Source organism: Micropterus salmoides, unplaced genomic scaffold (genome assembly GCF_014851395.1).
Source record: "Micropterus salmoides isolate LMB-PRFRI ecotype aquatic unplaced genomic scaffold, ASM1485139v1 Ms_hic_scaffold_1, whole genome shotgun sequence".
Lineage (NCBI taxonomy): Eukaryota > Metazoa > Chordata > Actinopteri > Centrarchiformes > Centrarchidae > Micropterus > Micropterus salmoides.
Genome location: NW_024040040.1, coordinates 40,970,332 through 40,990,695, shown reverse-complemented (window position 1 = coordinate 40,990,695; position 20,364 = coordinate 40,970,332). Strand labels below are relative to the sequence as shown.

General features: G+C 40.4%; 1 long non-coding RNA gene across 1 annotated transcript in view; it reads right to left on the bottom strand.

The window, feature by feature from the left end:
- Positions 1-13,646: 13,646 nt before the first annotated feature.
- The window catches only part of LOC119909621, a 29,308-nt gene continuing 22,590 nt past the window's right edge, over positions 13,647-20,364 (bottom strand). Inside the window, exons 2-4 of the long non-coding RNA XR_005445505.1 lie at positions 17,312-17,484; positions 14,607-14,707; positions 13,647-14,510 (exon numbers count right to left, since the gene is read on the bottom strand). This is a non-coding gene — a long non-coding RNA (uncharacterized LOC119909621). The remainder of the gene's footprint in view (positions 14,511-14,606; positions 14,708-17,311; positions 17,485-20,364) is intronic.

Here is a 20,364-nt window from a genome sequence, read left to right as displayed (position 1 = left end):
CCAGTCTCCAATTTCAGCTTTGTATGATGAGCCATTCCGACAACAGGGTCATTACAGTGTCCCATTTAATCCCATCACACTCCTGAATGCCTTGGATCTTCACAGAACAGCTCTTAATCAAGACTGGAAATAATCAGGAGACATCAAAACAGCCCTGGCATAAAAATCCTGTCAGCTGCTCCTGTTGGGTATCATCTCGTTTCAGGATTTAACTCCTGATATTTTAAGTTTTGACACAGAAATGTCACGTTTTTTTCACACAAACACATTGTTTGGTAACTGAGACTTCACAAAAAACATTAATTATGCAATGTGCATTAATGCACAAATGACTGGAGCATTTAACCCATACTAATATTCACATTAGCCCAGAAGAGGAAATTCCCCAGGGGTGAGACAGAGCCATATGTGTGTGTAAAACAGAATACAGCATCCAACAGGAAAACAGACCACAGCACAAAAAAAAATCAGTTCAAAGGCAGAAAAATGTTACAACTACCAAGGGGATGACGATATTTAGGTGGAGCACAACAGGATTTTAAGTAAGATGTTAAAAATCGAACACCATCATCTCATCTTGATGTGGGAACTGCTAGATACTCGGTGGTGTTTCAGCCATCACTGCAAGCTGGTGAAATGTCATGTACACACAAGGGTCTCAGAAATGTTATGCGGATGGGTTGGCCTGGGCAATGATACAGCACTCAGAAGTTTCATGGAAAGATAAAACCGGGAGGGCTCAAGCTTTTCTCCACTGGCCACCAACACACAGCCAGTAGTCATAATAGGCAACATCGTTTTTATTCATGAGTCTAATAAAGCCTGAATCTGTCTTAAAGGCGTTTACAGCAAGATTCAGGGCTCATGAATAAAAGTGGAAGATAAAAAACACCCCTTTTCATAAACCATAAAATGTCCAATTTACCATATCAAGGGCCAGCAGGGTGCCTATTCATAACGCGGATGTGATGTATGCTAAGGATGATAAAGATGAAAGTCAAAATATACATAAGAGTATTGAATTGAAATGTCCCCTTCATATCAGTAACAGGCAAAACTCGGGCAATGGACTCATCCATGCAGTGTCATACACTGTGTATAAAGATATATGTGCTGCACTGGCTGAGGCACCAAATCAACTGCTGGGTGGTTATTCACTTTTGTCAGGCTACTGATAGCAAAGCAAAATGTTGTCTTTGTGTTGTGCAGACACAATGTTAATAAAACTGTACAACTGAAGGGGTCATTTCTGGTTATTTTAAGTACACACCCAATGTTTTTAAACTATTTAATCTTCACTATGGGTTTTAAAGTATTCTTTGTTTTCGCCAGACCTCTCAGCTTTAGGAGGAATACCTTTCATAACTTGTAGAATCCCTCAGATTTCTTAAAATCAGCAGGCAATGGATTTATGGAGAAGTAATGAGAAGGGGCTCTAGAACTTCAACTTGTACTAGACAGCCTGATGCAGTTTAAGGCACTTCATTAATTGTATTTCTCTAAAGTTAAATTGACAAAAATGTACCTAAAAGTGCAGATCCCTCCCCACCTCCCTTGCTCATTTATTTTGCCATAGTGTTAAATGATCACATTTTTGGAGCTCTCTTTTCAAAAAAAGTCAGATATTTTTTGGACACCTGATACAACCAGATCCGCCGATTACTGTATCTGGGATATAAGGCAAGAAAAGCCACTTAACTGAAGCCAAATATATGGCAGCAATCGTTGTCACACTACTAGGTTAATTGTATCGGACTGGAAAATCCCAAGAGCCTCTAGTCATGCTCCGTTGGAGAGAAGTGATGCAGCACCTTAAATTAGAGGTTCCCCTAAAAACATAGCAGAAAATATTGTAGACTTTTCTGAATAAAGCTACAACTAGGTTCTAAACTTTATTGATACTTTAAAGATTATCTATATCATAATCTGTAAACACATAACATTGTAAAGCTTCATCGATATTTCAAACAACTGCCCCCGCAACCCTCTTTTGGTTTGCTTTTGTCATCCTTGTCTCTTCCAGTGTTTTGTTCTGTTTTTGCTCAATATGAAAAAGTTTCATTACAATTAGTGATTTTCCCAGAGAGTGTGTTTAGAAACATAGTGCTGTAACTTCTGAAATCTGACAGTATGACCTGAACGGCTACAACCTAATAAAAAAAAAAGTAACCTGAACTACATTCTAAGTTGACAACTTTCTTCACAATCAATGACATTTAATGTACATTTCCAACTGTTTTCCTGCTTGCCTAATGAGCTCTTAATTCATTATAGTGGGAATGTTTTTTTCTCCGAGGCAGCCTTGAGGTCAGGTAAACATATGGTGGCGTGTTTATCTCTGAAAGCTCTAACAGGGTACAATAAATGACGTAGTAATGTGTGATTATCCTCTCATCTGGAATACAATTGTTGGGTAACATCTCAAATATTCAAACTGCTTCCATATTAATCAGATTATTCTCCCAATCCTCTAATCCCTGTTTACCGATGGCTCTGTCTTTGTGCCGTAATCTGATGTTCTTTTATTCCTCTGGGATTAAAACGTGTCATTGCAGAGCGCAGTAATTTGTGGTGTTGTTTTGGACACAGCGGGCTCTCGTCACTGTACAGGTTGTTTTTTTTTTTCCACAACAACAATTCACTCTGGATTTGAGCAAACAAAAATAGGTGCAATGGAGTAAAGTGCTTTCACTGTGCAAATATTTGCACCGAACAAAATGAAATTATGAACGCTGTTGGGAGACAATTCATTTGATTTGTCGACATTTTATGGTGCTTTTGCTTAAAAGAAACTTTGAGCTTGGGTGTTTTTCCCTTCGGTTTCTGAAATTGAAAGGGAAATAGCTTACACCATGATCAAAATTTACATACATCTGAAAATGCTAAAACAAAATCAGATCACTAAATTGTGTTGTGTTGAACTCCAGGCTCCTCAGACAGCTGTGAACTTTCCTTAACATTCAGATAATGTGCCATTGTTTGATTAGAGTGGATGTAGAGCTCACAGTGACCCAGCAGCCTCCATGGATCATGTGAACAGCAAAAACAGCATGATACTCAGATGCACTCAGACACACATCCACAGCAAACTTCATACACAGTCAAAGCTTTTAAAAGGGTAATGAAAACTAGAAGACAAACAAATCATGGACTTGCTGGAATCCCTGCTTTTGGTCTCTGTCTGAGTGTACGGATGAGTGTACATGGACAGGGCTCACTTGTCCTGATCAATATGCAGATCCTGACCCTCTCAGGGTTCATTAAAGCGGAGGTGAGGTGGATTTCATCTCCAGTCTCTGATATTCATTAACTCTGGCTTCCAGATTGAAATTAAGACATGCGGATGACACAATAACAGCGTGAATCACTCACTGCTCATTTCATATACACGTACACTTTCTCTTTGTTCCCCTCACACAGTCAGGAGATCACGAGACAAATGAAAGACCAATAGTGAGGTGCGGTTACAGCTATAAAGAAGCTACTGTCTAATACTACTTGAATTGTGTGTTCTGATAGTGACAGCTACTTGTTTACGTGTTGTTCAAACAACTATTCATTACCTGACTGCTGGACCGATTTCTGATTAGAGTGTAATCTAAAGATTAAGATGCTTTACAAACAAGGTTAACTATATTGTTATATTGTTAAAGGCACAAAACAGACATGAAAACAATCCAAACACTGACTGGTTTTGAGATAATTTACTAAGTTACAATAAATTGCATCCTTTCTAGGAATGTGGAATTATAAAGTGGATTTCAATCTAAAATGTGGAAAGAAAAAACAGACGATCTGCTTCCCTCTGTTGAAAATCTGTCATGTTACTAGAGCATGAAACCCTGGGCCGTTAGTGTAACACTTGCTTGGCTGATCTTCCTGATGTGCTGAGAGCTACGCGAGGCTTCAGTGTATCTGTCTGAGCAGAGGTCTTTAACAGCCATGAATGCCAAGCATGGGGGAGGCAGGCCAGGCCAAGCGTAACCACGGCAGCCCAATGTCCTTGGCTCCACGGCGGCCTTCACCTCGCACTCCCTGCACAGTGAATTTTATGGCTAATTTCCGGCAATTTATCCTGGCACTTTGAGAAGAGAGATTCCTGCGGGAATAATGTGCATAATTTGCATAAATCATCCAGATAGAATGCATATCAGCATGTTACCCCCCTGTCTGATGCTGCAGCGTTTACTTTGTAATCAAAACTGACTCTTTTCCACCAGCGTATGCACAAGAGCCATGAGAAGGGGGTCTGAGTTTAGCCGAGTAATTACAAAAGGAATGAAACGCATAGAGGCTCACGCACAAAAAGCTACTTCAATAAAAATAACCACACATTTGGGGAAAAAAAGAACTCAGATCCATTAGGAATACATAATCTCAGCATCACAAATATTTTATCTCTAAATTTACTTGTTTTCAACGCTGATGCACAGACCAAAGCAGTCTCCTCCTGCTTCTGAAGTGCCACATTTTCACACACAAATCTCACATGCTAAAGCAAATCAATTTATTTCCTCTCAAACTAGGCACATTTTTTTTTCTCTCTGACACACTCTAGGATCAAGTTCTCAATTTAATCTGAGCCCTTCACTTTCCCTGAATATCTTTCTTTGTTCTGTGCGTTGTAGCAGTGCGCCATCAACTACAGCTTGGTCCACAGGCCTGTTTTCAAAAGCTCCCTCTGTGTAAGCGACCGATTGTCTGAGGAGAAGAGACGGGGGTCAGCATACCCCACCCCCCCCTTGCTGTGATCTAATTTGACGTACAGTGAGAACGTGCATATTCTATTGGACTGCCTTCGTTACTATAATCAGCCGTGGTTAAATCGACTTTGTTGGTCGAGGAGGTGCGAGACGACAGAGGGAAATGGAGGAGAGAAGAAAGATGAAATTCTGGATTTTAGTGTATTCAGACACATAAGGCATGCGGCCTGATGGAAATACTATACAACACACAAGCTGCAGAAGAGGTAGTGGGTTAACTAATCTGAGCAGACAGACAGACAAAACATAGCTGCATGGAGAAAGAGCGCTGAACTCGTTACATGCATTCGATTTTGTGACTGACAGGAAAGAAGTGGAAATGTGTGTGTGTGCGCATTTTAGAGAAGCAGCTCTCATCAGAGTGAGCAGTTTTGTGTTGCCATACTACCAGGTTCTTCATCCCAGAGTCTCAAGATCTCAGATGGTATCACTGGTGACAACAGGACAGTCGTCCGCCGGGTGGACGTTAATCACAATAATACAGGGCAGGCTAATCACGACTCACTGATCAAGCGACAAATGACATGCCTGCCGTACCCACTGTAACCAGCCCACTGCGGAGGGATTCACACACCAAGACTAGCCCCTTTTTGTGGGGGAGGGAGGAGGCGGACAGTGGTTATGAGGCTGGTGCACAGCCATCCAGACAATAATTACTCGATGACTGTGGTCACATTAGGGATCAGTCAAAGCAGATTAATTTCGACTGATAGCATTGGTCCCTCCTAAATGAAGATTTTCTTAATAAGAGTGAAATTGTGTCGCTGAGAGGGTTAGGGACTGTGAGGTTTGCTATATGGGGTACTCCAATTACTTATGTGGAGAGACAATGTCTTCTTTGCATGAATCAGATTGTACTTCTGAATGTCAGTGCAAAATTAGCACGCAAATGTGTTTTTCAAGTAGCCTGGTCTAATGTGTGCGTTTGTAAGCGTAGACTGTATGCAAAAACACAAATGAGGCTGTGTGTGTGATATGGTAGGCCTTTCGCTAAATACCCAGAGACCCAGAGAATTACCCAGAGCAGAGAGGACAGCATCTGTTTGTGTGCTTGTGCCGAGCAAACAAGGCAATTTAGAGAACACCAAGGGAGCAGCTAATAAACACAACCTTATTCCCCCTTCCTCCAACACCTGGCTTTGAATAATGCAGCGCTATAGTGAGGACGCTTGTCTGTCTTTGCGTGATTGTGTGTGATGCAATGTCAAAGCCTGGTTGACCTGACCAGGCAGGTTGCCTGTATGCATTTGCATGTGTGTATGTGTATGATATGTGTGCATGAGCAAATGTGTGGCATGTGTGTGAAACCATTCATCATTCTACAGTGAGAGGCATGCCAGTGCTGCTGGGAAATGGCAGGTCTGTGTCCCATCACACCCGGGCGTCTTTGTCTGTACTGCCAAAGCTGCGCCAAAATGTCTGCCCTGGATACCTGGCATCGAAACAGCACTTTACTGTACACAAAGGTGTATGAATACCAGGCTGGTAGAGACTGCTCTTTCTCACATGAATGCTAGTCACAATGGCCTAATAGCAGGCGTCCTTTACTTTATTCCAGGCAGAGGAAATGGATGTTGTCATCTGCATTTTCAAGATATTACACTTAAGACAGGAACACTATGATTTAATCATCTATAAACAGAATTTTGATGCCATAACCTCTGTAAACTTGTTTAAAATTCATATTCACCCTGCAACTGTTGCAGTAAACATGCTTTAATGAGACCTGCAGCTTTGCTCGCCGCCACTCTCTGATATGTAGCCAAAGTGACACCCAGTGAAACCATGCATCAGACCAGACACAAAATGGCCGTCCGGTGCCAAACCCCGCCTTGGCTTTCACTTCATATCACACCACAGGGCCTGACTGGGGACTGAAGGCTTTACAGGGCATTTAGAGAAAAACTCACAGCCCTCTATCTACATCTGCCACTAACAGGTATACAAAGGCCTTTCATGTTCCTCCACAGCACTACAGCCTTATAACTGCATACATGCTTTAAAAAAACAATACGGAGTGCAGTCAAATCCACTCAGTGATCCAGTTTGCCCTTCAACTATGAGCACTTCAAGGTCTCCTCAACCCTCATGTCACATACCTGGCAGCCTCAGAAAAGGTTCTATCACCCTTTGAGCCTTCGAGCCAAGAACATCCTGGAATAAAAGAGTGGGAGAAAATAAGTGCAAAAGGGGAGATTATTCTGAGTTATTACATTGATTAGATTTCCAGAATGCTAATTAAAAGATGTTAGAACATGGGCCCAGCCAAGGATCAGTGGACGCTAATGAGGACCAATAGGCCTCCGTAATCTGTGCTGTAATGACAGTGGTTTAAATGTTAAGTTTGCAGGGAAGAGAGTGGGGAGGTAGATGGACGGATGGAGCTTAGTTACAGCCGCAATCACCACTAATGGTGAGGTATCACAGTCTCAGCAAAAAGAAAAATAAGATGAGGGAAAAGCAGGCAGAATTCAATTATACTAAAGGATTTTTGCCCAATAAAAACATTTTATTATTAGACAATTAACAGGATGGTTTAATGGCTGAAGGTCACATACCCCCTTGTCATGTATTACGACAAGGCCTTTGTAATATTACGGGGCAGTATCTTTTAATGGGAAACCAGTTATCCCACCCTTGTGCTCCTTCTCTTGCTGTTCCCTCAGGTTTTATGATTTCCACACTTTCCATGTTTAGTATAACAGTTAACAGTTAAAAATTGTGTCCAAATAAGTATCAAGCGTGCAGTATGTTTTCACTGTTCCTATCAAAATGTTCTGACTTTGGATACCAAATACTTGAGTTACTTTAAGGTAATGGGGAAAACAATCTCAGCTTGAAAAAAAAAGAACAATGTATTTTAATTTCAAATTGTGAAAAATACTCATTATAAAAGTTCCTGAAGCCCAAGATGACATACTCAAATTGTTTGTTTTATTCAACCAACACTCCAAAACTCAAAGATATTCAGTTTATTCTCATATATGATGAAGAAAAGCATCAAAGGTCTCAGGTCTAAGAATTTTTTTTTTGAATAATCGATTATCATAATAGTTACTGATGAATTTTCTGTCAATTAACTCATCTATTAGTCAACTAATCAGTTCAGGTCTATTCTACACAACCAACTAAATACAGAAGGGGAGGAATGACAATAAACAAGGTTTGAAAGGAGGAATCAATCTGCAGCAAAAGGAAATGGCAGAATAATACAAACCAGACGATAAAGAAGTCAACTGAAATTAGAAAGGTCATTACTTATTCAGTGTATGGTCGTTATTTGCAAATGATTCTTGCTGACAGGTGCACCCCACACATTTACAAATTAGAGCATATCACTATAATCAGCCTGCAAATCTATCACAAATAATGACTTTTGTTGAAAAGCAGGGTGGTAAATACTCCAGGAAAATATCACCCTAATGAGTCTCACTGTTTACGGCTTTTGGTGTGCATGTTGGAGTGAGTTCAAATAAACATGATCCTGTTATATGTTGCTTCACACTGCTATGGACAAATCCCCAGACCTCATTACCTATTTGGCTTTCTTACTTCATGCTAACAAGTCTAAGAGTCTACAGCCACTCTAGTGGCTCTAGTGGCTGTAGACTCTACAGTGGCGCATGTGAGGAGCCTCACAGGCTGTGAGCTAAACGCTAAGATTAACATGCCAACATTCTGAAAGTATCTTTGATGTAAACTTTTACAACTTTTCCATGCATTTAATATGTGCAAAATCAGTTTCGAATTGCAGTGTAGTAACTGGACTAAAGAGAAGAGTTTACAATAAATGCTAACATGCTGATGTTAAACAGGTATAATGTTTACCATGCATCAGTATCTGAGCTTAGTATGCTAGCATGCTAAGATCAGAATCAGCTTTATCGCCAGGTATGTGTACACATATGAGGAATTTGACATTACATTGCCCATGTACATTGCTCATGATGTGCTTACACGTACAAAAATACCATAACACAATAACAAAATAATAAAATCAAATCAGTATAGTATACACAACACTAATATACACACTATGAACAAAACAATATAGACATATTGACAAATAGTGCAAAGGATGCGAGAGTAAACTATTATTCTCATTATGTACATGTTGAAGGTGGATATGATATACAGGTACACATACATGTACACATGTACAAAGTGTGATGGAGCATAGTGCAAAGGATGCTGGAGAAAAAAAAAAAGACCTATGACCTTATGACCTGAGGTAGGTGTATTGGTATACAGTATATACAATATGACATAGTATGAACAGTACTGAAATAGAGAATGGTGAATAAATAAATAATAAGTGGAAACCAGTAAAGAGGTGACTGATTAGAGACAGAGTTACTGGGTTATTGCACAGGAACTGTTCCTGACACTGTGAGTCTGAAATCAGATGTTCATCAGCGTGATGGCTTGTGGGAAGAAACTGCTTCTGTGTCTGTTGGTTTTGGCGTACAGTGCTCTGTAGCGCCTACCAGAGGGGAGGAGCTGGAACAGGTTGTGTCTGGGGTGAGATGGAACTGCAGTGATGTTTCCTGCCCATTTCCTGACTCTGGAAATGTATAAGTCCTGAATGGAGGGCAGGTTGGCACCGATGATTTTTTCTGCAGTCCTGACTGTACGTTGTAGTCTGTCCTTGTCCTTTTTGGTGGCAGATCCAAACCAGACAGTGATGGACGTGCAGAGAACAGACTGGATAATGGCTGTGTAGAACTGGAGCAGGTCCTTAGGCAGGTTGAGCTTCCTGAGCTGACGCAGGAAGTACATTCTCTGCTGGGTCTTCTTGATGATGGTGTCAGTGTTGGGCTCCCACCTCAGGTCCTGGGAAGATTAGCTAATCAGCACTGAACACAAAGTCTGAACAGTATTTCATGACAATCAATGTAATACTTGTTTTCAGCCTGGACTAATGCGGAGGACGGACTAACAGAGAGACAGACTGCCCTCTCTAAAGGTCTAACTTTTGAGTGCCTCGTGGTTAGTGCTCCAGCATGTCAACTTTCTCTACTGGCGATGACACACGGCATCACGAGGTACCAGGTATGTGAGAGTTGTGTGTTTAACCGAGCTTAGGGCTGAACATCCAACCCGCCTTATGGTGCAGAAAAAAAAAGACGCTGAAATTACAGCGGGGGTATGACAATGCTGATAGGCTATAAAACCATGTCATTTAATGCTTCCTCTCACCCCCACACCCCACCGCCTCAGCGTGGCTCTCTGGTCTACTCACCATTAAGCCAATTCATCACCTCTTCAGAGAAGGCCATGAGACAGATCCAGTCTATCAGTCACTCTCTTAAGGATGTGGTTACTATTGTGATGATCAAGGATTTGTGCGATATTAAACATGGTGAGCGCTGAGGCTAAATTTAAACATTGACTTTAGAGAGCTGCTCAAAACAAAACAGCTCTATCCTGAAAATGTGAGTGTGAAGAACCCCCCATAATAATATCACAAATTAAAAAATGAAAACACTGTTGTAGCAGTATTGTAAGATTGTGTCTGCCACTTGAAGCCAGTTGTTTGATATGTCACTTTTATAATGACCTCTTGAGAGAGGACCCCTGGATTTGCATTCTGGGTCCCCGCTCCTGTAATGGAAAAAGGTACAGCAGAGCATATTTCACTGGGCCTGTCAAACCCACTCACGCCCCTCTGCAAAGCACTCAGGAACTTCATTCCATTGCTGCCCGTTCTCACGGCCGCACTATGAAATTGACTATGACAAAATTAGCAAACCTAGACTGTTTGGACACATTCCCAATATAGTGGGTTTCTATTTTTTTCAAAATGCAATCAAGCCCTGGAACATCAAACATGAAGTCTCCTTGAAAGTTGTTCAGTTTCTTTGGTGCAATATCCAGAGCGGCGATAGATTTATGTAATCGCAAGCTTGTTAGGGAGATTTCTCAGGCCTATTGACAGTGACGTGCACTCGGATTTGGCAGAGGTGACATCTGGGAAGCACAATTCTGCTGCACCACCACGCAAAAGCAATTAGATATCTATATTCCCAGACAGGTCCGGACTTTGTTCTGTGGTGGAGGGGTACATGTGGTTTAATGTCTTTATTAACATGACATGTATGTCCCTTACACCGTCTTCGAATGACAATCAAAGGGTCAAAGGGGGTGAAAAGGGGGGCTCAATCAGTTAAATCACGCTTTGTGGACAAGACTGTGTTGACAAGTCTGCGCATCAGGATGCATTTTCCAAGTGAACTGTTTCAAGGATAAAAAAAGTCTCTCTCAGGAGGTGTAGCAAACTCCACACAGGAGGGTTTTTTTTTTAAAACAAACAAAGCAACTGAAAGAATGACTTATCAGATAATGTCACAGCCGCTGTAAGTTAGCAGAGCAGGATGGTTAATTAGAAATGTTCAGTTTCAGTTGGACAAGCTCTGCTCAAACACACACCACTCTTCAGCATTAAATGAATCTCTACCAGCTAAAGTAATTAGTTCAGTCTATTAATTACTATAATCACCCATTATCATGTTGGCCTTCATTTTAACATGTTTCATGGATGTAATGAGCCTGTAGCAAAGCCGTTTCCAGGGGATATTCTCTGTTTGGGTGTTAATTATGTTGCATTTAAAGGTTAAGCCTGGCATTAGTCTATATTTCTTATTGTCAACAAATCCCATTAAAAAGGCCAAAGCCAACAATGTTTTAGTCCGTCTTGCAACACTTTCAAAGTTCCCAACACTTCCTGTAGCACGAAAAAAAATTCTTTATTTTATTTAAAAGCACAGTAACTTCCTAAAAAAGCTGGACACGGTAGATTTAGCTATCATTAGAGTAAATAGTGCATTTGTTGGGGACTACTTTCAGCTGTGGATTAATACACATTTGGTGTTTGGTGTTATTTGAAGACATTACGGTGTATGTGGGATCGACTCAAAATAAACTACAGTGCCCCTGTTCATCTTCATGAAGGAGCATATCACCTCACTGATGTGTTTTTAATAGCTTTGTCAATGGAGATGCACAGAGGAATAAGCAATACCAGGCTTTGACTACTACTAAACGGACAATATTTGTTTGCAGGATCGATTCATTGTTTGTTTGTGTTGTTTTACAGGATTATTGATAAAATTAAAAATTACAAAGCTCCTTTATATACATGTGTGACACTATCTAAACGGAAATATCATGCACAATCAGAAAAATCTGCTACAACATTTCATATTAATCTCAGTTTACAATTCAGACTATTTTCATAGCACTGGGTTTTGCAGGAGCCTTATGTTGGCCCACTGTGGGCTGTGATGAAATAAGGATGGGGACTGAGGAGATGGAGGTAGTGTGCGGTAAACAAAGTGGCCCTGCTCCCCAGCTGTGAAGGTGACACAGGGGCGCTACACGCAGAACAAGCCCTTTTGATTAATCACAGGATATTTACTAGCTCAGATCTAATCAGGGATTGCAGGATCACAGGCTACATCATACACGGCCCAGGAATTTACACAGCAGAGTTAACCTGTCACCGGCCACTGTCCTATTCCTTACATCTATAAACAGTGTGTATAGGTTGGCCAGCAGTTACACACCACAGGCAGGCGCTCAGCTTGAGAAGTGATTGTTTTATTTCCGCTTAAACAATATAACCAGCAGTCAGATACTCAACACATGTCATTTGATATAAAACCTTATGGCAGAGGGGAGAAAGAGCCATTTATCTCAAGGTGGTCGTGGTAATGGGATACAAGAACGTGAGCGGTTTTCTCACAAAGTAAACTACAGCACTGTGCGCAGGAGCCTGCCCTGCCAGACTGTAGCAGTGAGACAGCAATTTCCTGAGGAGGACATACAAACCAAAGACTAAACCAAGATTACAAGCAAAAGGGGATTAAGCTATTGTGATCTCATCTGGCTTATAATATGACTTTTATAATCGATTCAGCACGCAGAAGAATGTTTGTTTTCAGAGAGCACAACTGGTAATTATAAAGTAAACAGTTCAGTTTACAATTTTCCAATTTCTTGGATAACTCTAAACTGACATTTTTATGTCTAAGTGAACAGTTTGAAGGTAAACTGACTTATCCGATCAATAGTTTAGCTCTGTTCATGGATGTCTGGGGGGTCAGTTTCAGCTCTGCCCAAAGCTACAGAAATACATGGGGTTTTTTATGTATCTGTTTGTATAAATGTTTCACAAGCACATACAACATCGCGGATTGGCAACCTGTCCAGGGTGTACCCTGCCTTTCGCCTGATGTCAGTTGGGATTGGCTCCACCCCCCCCCGTACGCAGGATAAGCGGTTGACGATGGATGGATGGATGGATGGATACAACATTGTGATCATTGTGATTTTTTACATTTTGATATTCGACCAGGTGTTGTTGGCGGAGATCAAAAACAGAGCTCAAAAGAGAGTGACTATTGAAATTACATTCATCCGGTGAACTTAAACCCAACCCATATAACAGTTACATATATAACAGTCCGCCATATCAACTTAAAAGGTCAGTCAAAAGTTGTCAGAAGGTTCAAAATATAGTGTTGTTTACATAGTTTGTTTCCTTTGCCCCCATGTGGCTGTAAAAACAGTTATTGCAGGTTTCAAATTATTTGTTTAGTCAACCCATCAATGTATCCTTGTAGACAATAAAACCTACTGTATGTTTCCCTTCTTTTGAACAAAGCAACATTGCCTGCATTGGTACCAGTGATTAAGCTTGGATGTATTGGTAGACACAAAACATCTGCATGCAGAGGCATAAAGAAAAAGCCAAATTACCTTAAATTACCATAAGAAATGGCTTCCTGGTAGGATTTCTGTTGCTCACACAGTTGCAGCCAACATATACCAATAATTATACATGTTCATTTGTAAAAAGCATTTGCCCAAAACTGCATGAAATCAATAAAGACATAACCTTTATTGTGACCTGTGAGCTGTCTTTTGTTGTTAGCACGTCAACAGATAGAGAAGGAGTGCTGCAGCCCTTCTGTGTTTATGAGGGGGTCGGGATAAAGTGTGACCTGCGTTATTGTGTCGCCTGGAAAATGTCACTCCGCAGGGGGGTTTGTCTCAGTTCACACAGGTTTAAAGAAAACCCTGACAACACTGACACATAACAGGAAATTCACAAAGAATGTTAAAATGTCAAAACATGTCCTATACAAGGAAAATGTACTATATCTATAGTAATACAGCTTCCCTGATTGTTTTAAATTGCTTTTGTCCCTCATCCATACAAATGTGATGAAACCCTCAGCAACGGTTTGAGATAGAAACACTTTTGTTTGTGTTGAATCACAAGTGATGTCTGGTCTTTAAGCAATAGATCACTTAGCGCTATTGAGCTAGATCTCCGCCACATTACCCCACGGACAAATAGTTAGTCTATTAGATGAGAGCATTTTTGTCAGTCTCCCTTTCTCCCAGATATTTCCTCAGAGTGACGAGTCACATTAGACGCCAGGAGGAAGAGTAATTTCTGTGTCACATCCCTTTAGCCTGACCTCGCTGACAATCACCAAGAAGAGGGCGTTCTCACTAAAAATTAATCACATTTGCCTTTTTAATGGCATCACTCAAACCTCTGCCAAGAATTCACAATCATCTTCCTGCCATCGTGTCGCTACTGCAGCTTGGTATCTCTGGCGGTGACAAAGTGATTTCAAGGAGTGTATCAATACTTACATCACCCCTCTGGCCCTCGCTCTTCAGTGTTGACACTGAAGCACTCGGAGCCAGGCCTCACTGGCAGAAGACCATCCACTTTAGAGATAAACCAACAGAGGTATGCGGCGGAGGATTTAAGGCTCAAATACATCATGTTTTTAGATAATAAATTGTTGAAAGAAGTGCATTTACTATGTTGGGTTCCGGTGAGAAAAGATCAGGTTTTTCAGGTGGCATCTGTCCATCTGAGAAAGCCACTGCTGTAGGCTGATGACATTTTCACTGCGTGCTAACTGAAAAAAAGACGTGAAACAAGATCACAAGTGTGACATTAAATTCTCTGTTATTTGTGCTGTAGTTTTGAACATGCTTAAAGTTCAAACTATCTATACCATGAGATGATATACATTTGTTTTTGCTGCGGTAGCGTTTCCCTATAACCACTGTGTCTTTAAGGTCAGTGTGGGCAGTATTGGAATTAAGCATCATTTGTGCATTAATGTGATGGAATTTTGGCATTATATTAACTGGAGTTGACATTCCCTTGTGGTTATTTTATACACAATTCATTTTCCAGAAAATTATTATCGATATTTTGATAAAGATTTATTCATATAGGACACTCCTAGTACCAACTACAGCAAAGAAGCCAAAATGTATTGATTTTTACAATTTTTTCATCAGTTATTATACACAAAGTTTTACATGGGATTAGTAAAATAAAAACAGATCCAGTACATTATTACACTTGCATCGTTTTAGAAGAATTGGAGTCCAGTTCCAAATAACATGATTTATTGGATGAGAAGACCTTGAACTGTCTCAGTAAGGTCCTATTCTCTCAGTAAAGACAGAAATGGTTTCTGCTCCCATCAAATATTCAGACAGACTTGTAATACCTTGTGAGTGAGAATCTCTGTAAAAATGACGGGGAAACAAAACACTTGTGGTAAAAACAAGGTTCTGAGGACATTCTGTCAGATTCCTCTCTTTTTTACAGATTTCATCACTGAGCTGCTGTGGCGTAAATGCTTTAAAACACTTTGACATAACATGCTGCGTCCAGAGACCCTCTGCCTCTGAATAATGAATCTACAGTATGTTCCGAACAGCTGTCTTTTTGCAAGAATTTTTTTTTATTAAAGCTTTTGGTTGCCTCTCTCAAACACTTTTTAAGAAACCAGCATCATTTGAGAAAATTCAACTAGTTCTCATTACAACAATCAGTGGTGCTTTGACTCGCAATGAACCACTGTGGCCAAGAAGCAGAGGCAAAGTCACCAGCATCCTCTGTTCTTGCTGCCCCCGCTCTTCATATTTAATTCAGAGGTTGTGTATTTCTTTATGATTGCAACATCTGTTTGCTCCCAGTGCCAGCTCCCTCTGTCAGCCACCCTCTGTTCAATAATTCCTGTCCTGACCCCTAAGAGCCCCTGACATCACAGCACCGGCTGCTGCTCAAACTTCACCGGGACCAGACACAAAAGGGACAGGTGCCTGCTACCAAATCACCTGGCTTATAAACCTGCATCAGCTGGAACAGTGGTTTTGTTTTTGTAAGGATAAGCCAAGTGAAGTCTTTCTGTCTTTATAAATGAACTATAGGGATATGGATAGGGTCATACATACTGTATGATAGAAGGATTATGACGACACTGTATCATCATTTAAGTGAAAACCTCGCAACTCCTCTTGAAAGTATCTAAATTTCTTCACTTCAGCTGTTCCATTTCAGAGATTCATATTTCTGCTAACAACAGTTGACAGTGACATGTCATTGTAAACATCTGCCACAAGTTTGTATGTCATATACATGGGTTGGACAAAATAATGTTAACGTTCCAGGGAAACACTGAAACAATCACAATTACAAACTCAACTCCAAGAGAACAGTCTGGAATTTTTATTTGATGACAGTTTTCAATAAAAAACATTGGGCCAACTCACCTGAGCTCAAACTGTAAGGGTACTGTTAAAAAAGATTTAACATGTTGAGGAGGAAATCAAGACATACACAACATACGCAGAAATCGAATGCAACTAATCTGACATACTTTTGGAGTAGTATTAGCAATTGTGATTTAGTTGTTTTGGTCTTTTTAAGTCTTAAAGGATTTCTTAATACCAAGAAATCCCAAAACGCTTTAGTCTCTCTGAAGATGTTAGCCTTTAAAAATAGATGACAAATAAAGTTTAAAAGGCTAATCATTTCCTAAAACTGCTGGGCACTGTATTTTTTAGGAAATAATACTCAAACACAGGGAAAGATTGCAGTTGTTGGGGACTACTTTCAAGTATTTATGGCAGCAGGACGGGATGTATGGAATGGACTCAAAATAAATTACATTGTTCATGTTAATGAATGTTAATGAAGGAACTTAAATTTACATTTACTCATTTGGCAGATGCTTTTATCCAAAGCGACTTACATTTGAGCTGAACTTCTCACCAAGTGCAACAGTATGGCTTATTTATGTGTTTTTAAACAGACAATGGAGCTCTATGGCACAGAGGAATAAGATATTATCAGGCTTTTGACACACAGACTATACTTGTTAATAGGATCGGTTCATTATTGGTTTGGGTTTTACACGGCATTTCTAAACATCGAAATTACTTAAACTTACTTCACAAATAAGAAGAATAATTTGGGATAATGCCAGCCTTACGATTTTACCAACACTATTACGTGGTTGTGTTTTTGATTATTAATATTTGTATTATTTGAGAAAACAATTCCATGTGTAGAGGCACAGTGGCAGGTTTACTTACATCAGATTTACAGCTTGTCAACACTTATGACTGATCAAAGCATTTTGTCTAGTTTTCTCAGCGTGCTCTTCGTTGTCAGAGGCATTGAAGGTGCCGGGGTCCATAAACAGATGCTACCCACTGACCTTAGAAAACATGGCGGAGGGGCCAGATGTTTGGATGACCTCACAACCTTGGGACCAGCTGATGTGGCAGTGATGGAGATGGATACTGGCAGAAGAAACTGATCTAGTGGCATCAGAGGTTCCCATTTTCCCGCTTTTTCTGTGTTGGTCTTTACCCCCCAAACTGGGCAATCCTGGAAGGCAGGGAAAGATGGAGGACAGACGAAGAGAAATATGTAAACACAGAAGAGAAAGAGACAGTGGGAGGGAGGGAGGACTGGTCAGTGGTGCTGACGGTTGTCACAGATGTTGAGTTCAGCACAAAACTCTGCCAGAAGCCATCATGTCAAGGCTAAGTTAGCTGAATGAACAAGAACAACTCCAGGCCCTGCCACTTTAAATCTCGCTCAAAATTTAACAGCTGTTTCTTGAACGAATGCAGATGCAAAATAATGATAATAATGCCTACTTACAGCTCCTGCTTAGAAGTAAACAATCCTTCTTGACCACACCCTGTACACATGGTGTCTCATTAGCTCTGCATTTGCTCTAGCTCTTTTGGAGATTTAATTTCAGAGGCAGTAAGGGTTTTTGGCAGGCACTTTCAGAGGAAAAGAACGGTTTGAAAAAGAGGTGTTAGAGCTTAATGCTTTTAATCCTCGAGTAATCAATTTATTTAATTCCGTTTTCAAAGCCCCGACACCACCAACCAGTGAGTTTACATAGTTGTCAGAAACAAGCAAAACATCTTTGTAATATATATCTACAGTATTGCTTCAACATCGTTTCTCCTCAAATCAACGCCTGCGCCTGTCTATTCTGGCATCTGAAATTCTTAACATTTTGACTGGGTGCATCTTGGCTCCAAGCATCTTCACTCAGCTCAGAGAATGTCTTTGTGCCAAGGCCACAGCCTGTGGCGGTTTTCCTAGTGACAGATGAGCATGTCAACATGTTTGTGTGTGCGTGTGTGGTGAAACAATAGGCCTTGTAAGCTGTGAACTGTGCCGTTTGTGACAGAACTGCCAGGTTATCCAGCAACCAATACGTCAACATATTGATCAGACAACACTCAATAAAAGTAAAAGCACATATGCATATGGGCACACAGACACATAATTAGTGTAGCGACTTCTGAAATGTTGATTTCCTTTAACTGACTTTGGTACAAGTACTTGGCCTCACACAGATGGACTGATAACGCTCACTTGTTGTAATTACTTGCTGAAAAACAGTTACATAAACATTGTAACAATTTGTATATCCCTAGACACATTCATGGGCAAATGCACAAGCGAGAATATCCTCATTCGTCCTAAGAAGAATCTTCCTAAATTATAATGGCATAAACCAAGAAAACAATAACTGTTGAGCTGCACCAAAAGAGAACTGTGACATGTGGATCTAAATCTGTCTGTCCTGTCTCCAGGCCTGTTGGCAAAGGGCAGCTCAGCTGTAGCAGGCAGATTGTGTGAACAGCGGACTACGAACATCTCTCCACAGGCCATACCAAGGTGTCTAATCCAGGAAACACTGTGAACATACACCCTGTGGGCTCCCACAGAGCACTGCAGCCTACATCCCAGTACACACTGCAACAAATATTCCATCTTAACAAGCCAGTTTGTCTGCTGTTGAGTCATAAGACCTTAAATTCTTAAAATACTAAACAATTTGCTAATAAGGCATGATAATTTCATACATTTTTCTACAAATCAGTTTGTTTCAAGACTTTCTGAAGGCTGAATCTGAGACCACAAATTATTCATATAGGCAAAGTAAAACATAGGAAAAAGACAACATGAAGGAATTGAAGCATGAAGGAGTGCATTAGTACTAGAGTTGTGACGATACGCGTGGCTCACAAGAATGATGAGACGATATTTTAACACTATTTTTAAGAAATCTTCAATGGCAAAAATTATGACAAGAAAAATAGTCCTGACTTCGAATGAAAGTCACAAAATGCAAAAAAATGCAGGTGCATTGAAATGTTGCTTACATCTTGTGTCTTGTCGGTCACTCTGTTGCTGTTTATTATTTCCACCGGATACCCAAAATTCAGCCACACAAACGATTTAAAAGTAGTGGTGCATCTTCTCTGCTAATTTCACCCTCACACTCCATCATGCTGATATCATGAGACAGCTTTTCACCTCGACGAGAAATATCGTTGCGTTTTAATATCACGAGGTCTCGTGGCACAAGTGCAATTAAGCAGTGGCCATCACTTGAGCATGAGGAATTTAGCAAGACATGTGAAATTTATACCACTGTGAATTTTGAATGCCGTTATCCATGTAGATCCCCCAAGATGATGATGTATTTTTTGTATGAATAAAACTTTTACATTTGTTAAGAGAACTTGCAATTAGCATGCCAATATTAGCAAATAATAACCAAATCAACAAATCTGCAAAATTCAAAGCATGGATTACTAATGATATGATGATATTTTATCTTTCAGAAGATTTCCACACATCCAGTAGACAAGTGTATGATACTTGTGATATTTTTGTCGAGATTTATAAAAATAAAAAAAATCCAGTGAGATAAATTTATAGATAATTCATTTACACATTTCGGCACTTCACCTGAAGAAATATTGCCAGATCGCCTAGGAGTGTGTCTGCTGTCCAGCACCTGTCATGTCAGCTGAGTGTCACCCACGTCACAGGGTGTCGCAAAATGACAGCTCCCAATGTCTGCAAAGATGAAGCCTCGGGAAGAAAAAAAAAAACACGACAGATCGAAATTTCATACTCCCAAGTATATCAAAGTGACTCCTGTCAGCATTGCATCAAAGCTGAGGATCAGGAACTGTTCATTTTTACAGCTGAGGGTTCGACAGTGGAGCTCACCCATTTGGATTTATGACAGAGTCAAACTAAGGCTGTGACAGAGGGTGAAGATGAAGGGAGACTTTTGTGACAAAGATGAGAGTCAGTAATTTTCAGAGATCTAGTTTGTTTATGTCAAAGGCAACAACGTCCATGTGAACCTCCTGTGACACTGTGAGTCTACCGTTAGGAGTATTGCCTGCATGGCACAACACAGCGGTAACCTGTGATTTA